We start from the raw sequence: 3,821 nt of genomic DNA on the forward strand, positions 1-3,821 counted from the left end.
TCTCCTACATCAACGTTATGTAATATCAACAGTAAAAATGTTCGATTATTGTCATTAGAATAGTTTATAGTTATTGAAGTGGCCTTCGTGATTGATAATAGTTTAGTTAAATATTTTCAACAAGCCCGTCTAGCTCAGTCGGTAGAGCGCAAGGCTCTTAACCTTGTGGTCGTGGGTTCGAGCCCCACGGTGGGCGGTTTGCTATTTATTCATCCTTTTCTTATTGCACAGGGATAGTGCCTGTTTCCTGTAGGTGAGCTTGATGTGGAGAGTACTCAGATAAGAAAGGGGTACTGGGTTTCACACGAGTCAAGCCTACCCAAAATTTCAGGTTGTCGTCAAATGGGTAATGGCGACTATAGTGGGTTTAACAATTTTAAATTTTTATTCTTAAGTTTCTAAAACTTTAAGAGAGTTGACTTAATATTTTTCAAAATAAAATGTTAGATTTTCATTTTAAATATTTATCATGGTAATTAAGATTTAAATATTATTTATAAAAAAATAACATAATTTACTTAAATATCTAAACTAAATAATAGTTTAATTTATTAGTAATATATATTTGTGATATCCCCTAAAATTATTGGGCCAACCAACAGTGCGGATAAAGCTCACCCGCAAGGAAGAAAAGTCCACAGGCTTACTCGCTACTTTACTAAATTGGCAAACCCAAGAAATAAGCCCATTTCAGCCAGATACGTCATTATACAACTACACCATATAGCTTGCAAACACATTTACACATCACCCTAAAATATCTCTAGGTGGTCCCGAGTAAATCGGTAACAAATAAGTTGGAAAATCAATAAACTAATTCCTGAAATTTCAGGCAGATTTGGTAGGTTGTAGTCCAGCTCACATATCTCACTCAATACTTATCCAAATCTATTGCGGATGAAAGCCACTTCGAAGAACTTTTCAATGTCTTACATACTCAACAATTAACCTCATATCCAACTCTGTACAAACTTATAAATATAGGTCTTGTGCAGGCATCTAGTAACATGGTTCTTGAGCATCATTCTTCACTTAAACTCTCACTTTCTCTCATGTTCTCTCTCGGTTTTTAGCACATTCCAAGCTTATATTGTTGCACTCCATGAATATTTATCACTCACATCATACTTCACCATTATTCTCACTTTATTTCAAGTTTTCCTTTTTATTCCTTCCTAAACCATTACTGATTTAAGCATCGAAATGCTAATCTATGTTTTGCATGGCTAATTTTCTGATACCTTAAGATTTTCTTAAAAATCCTCCTACCCTTGTGGTATGGTCAAATTTTTTGTACGCTTCAATTTGTTATATTGGATTAACATTTATATTCATCTTTGTATTGTTTTTTTTAATATAAATTATAAAATTTAAAATACTTTTTAAGTATTTTAATATTTAAATGAAATTTATTATTTAAGAGAAATGAAGATATAGAAAAAAAAAAACTAAAAACATTGTTAAAAATAAGTGAAATTGACTATGGTTTATTTTATACGCATCAAGAGAGCAAGGGGTCAAAATACTTCAAAAATCAATTGCGCTTCAAGAACGAGTTCCTATCTTCCGTGTAACGCATGGTTTTAAACAATAGAGATATTTTTTTATTATGTTTACAACTTGGGAAAAGTTTAACTATTTCATGAAAACAAAGTGGATAAAATGAAGTTTAGCCACTTATCTATTATTACATATTAGTGTGCACATTAGAATTTTGTCTCCAGATAATAAAAAAAAAAGGTTATTATACTCGATGACAGCTAATTTAATTGATGAAATTGAGACTCCATACCATGGATTTGAATCCCATCAATATGTGAGATGTTATTACACTTTAATAGTAGGTGTTGTTTACATATTATTTAGTACTAGCACAATTAACAAAGATATAAAAACTATGCGCACATTGGCATCGTTGTACACTTATACTCAACTTGGTATAACTATTATCTATACTAATATAATAAGAACAAGAGCTTCTTATTCACAAATGGCGCTTAATGACACTGCTGTACCAATTTTTTGTCAGAATTGCCCTTCAACTAATAAAATAGTTAAATTTATTTAACTTTTCAAATTATACATTAACATAATAAATTAATTTTCTTTTTTTATTTTATTTTTTCAATAAATGTATTGAATTGTATATTTTGCTCTTATTTATAACATATTTTAAAACCTGAAAAATTAAAATAACGTGTCACAACGGCTAGTTTATGAAATAAAAAATGTAAAATGAATATATTTCAAAGTTAAGTGATTCTTAAGAGTATATCATCTTTTCAAATAAAGTTGTTTGGAGAAAATTCTTATTTTTAATTAAATTAAATTTAATCTTAATAATATATTAACATTAAGAAGTTTTGCTGAATGATGTCCCCTCGTTGTTTTGGCTTTTCCATTTTCTTGTCTATGTATTTTTCTATGTGTGTGTGTGTGTGAGTGTGTGTGTGGTGTGTGGGTGTGTGTGGTGTGTGGGTGTGTGTGTATTTGTGTGTGTGCGGTTTGTGTGTGTGTGTGTGCTTGTGCGTGTGTTGTGTGAGTGTGTGTGTGCATGTGCTTGTGGTGTGTGTGTGTGTGTGTGCATGTGTGTGTGTATGTGTGTGTGGTGTGTGTGTGTGTGTGTGTGCGTGTGCGGTGTGTGTGTGTGTGCGTAGGATTAGGGTTTCGCGCCGCCGCTGAATATGAACGGTCGCCTGAGGAAGATGAAACGACACTGGTTGGTTTAGCCGTGGAAGACGATGATGTTAGGGTTTCTGATAATGGAGAAGACGGATTTATACCAAAAGAAGCAACCTTGACCACGAATATGGAGAATACGTGCGCTGGCCAAAACTAGGGTTTGGCGTCGCACCTTCACAAGGCAACAGTGGCGGACATAAAAGAGGCAAGTTCAACATGATAGAATTCATTCGTCTTGCCCATTCTGTAATCGACGAAGGAGATACTGAATCAATGGCAGCACTTAGTGAGTTGAAATCAAAATGAGAATCAAGATTTGGGAAGGAGGCAGTTACGGGATGTTTTTCGATAACGGCACCAGTCTTTCCTAAGCCTAGGCGTCAGGTATGGCGAAACTTACTGCCATCGTCGTTGTCGCTTACTGATTCGATGGAAAACAGAACAGGAACAAAGGTAGATAATCAGTCATCGCGCAGCAGCATTTCCGACAAGGTAGGTGAACGGATCTTGATGGAAACGATGGGTAATGACGGTGGGTCTGCTGCTGGCACGTTTCCGACCAATCTAACTATTTTTCGGCCGACGAATATAGTGAACAATGTGCTGCCGGAGAAAATTGAGAAGACGCCGGAATTTGCTGACGTGGAGTATGACACAACAGCTGATGCGGACGCTGACATCACTGCTGACGTGGGGCATGACACAGTTGCTGACACAGAAGCTGACATCATTGTTGACCTATGTGATGATGTAAGTAATGACACAAGCGCTGATGCAGGTGCTGATGTAATGCATGACATAAGCAATGCTATGGAAAAAATTAGTACTCTTCCTACACAAGAACGCGCTTTTGCTAAGGGTTTGTTTGTGGGTAATATTCCATTGAATACACACTCCAATATGAGTATTGATGACAAAATTGTTGATGCTTTCAATAATTCATCTCGAAAGACACTTTCGTACATACCACCAACAATACAAAATGGTGAAGTGGTGGTGAGACCTACGATGGAAACTATTCGCAATGGATCTACAAAATGCAAAACCACAGCGGTTGGTTATTTTCTTGGGAAACGACCGTATTTCTATCATGTTAAAGACTTTGCCTACTCCGTTTGGCCGGGATTGCGGGAGGTAAA

General features: G+C 35.5%; 1 non-coding gene across 1 annotated transcript; it reads left to right on the top strand.

The window, feature by feature from the left end:
• The first annotated feature begins 123 nt into the window (after positions 1-123).
• On the top strand, positions 124-196 carry TRNAK-CUU. The gene has a single exon. It is a non-coding gene; the product is annotated as a tRNA-Lys (tRNA).
• Positions 197-3,821: the final 3,625 nt, after the last annotated feature.

This window comes from Sesamum indicum, unplaced genomic scaffold, assembly GCF_000512975.1.
Source record: "Sesamum indicum cultivar Zhongzhi No. 13 unplaced genomic scaffold, S_indicum_v1.0 scaffold00324, whole genome shotgun sequence".
Taxonomy (NCBI): Eukaryota; Viridiplantae; Streptophyta; class Magnoliopsida; order Lamiales; family Pedaliaceae; genus Sesamum; species Sesamum indicum.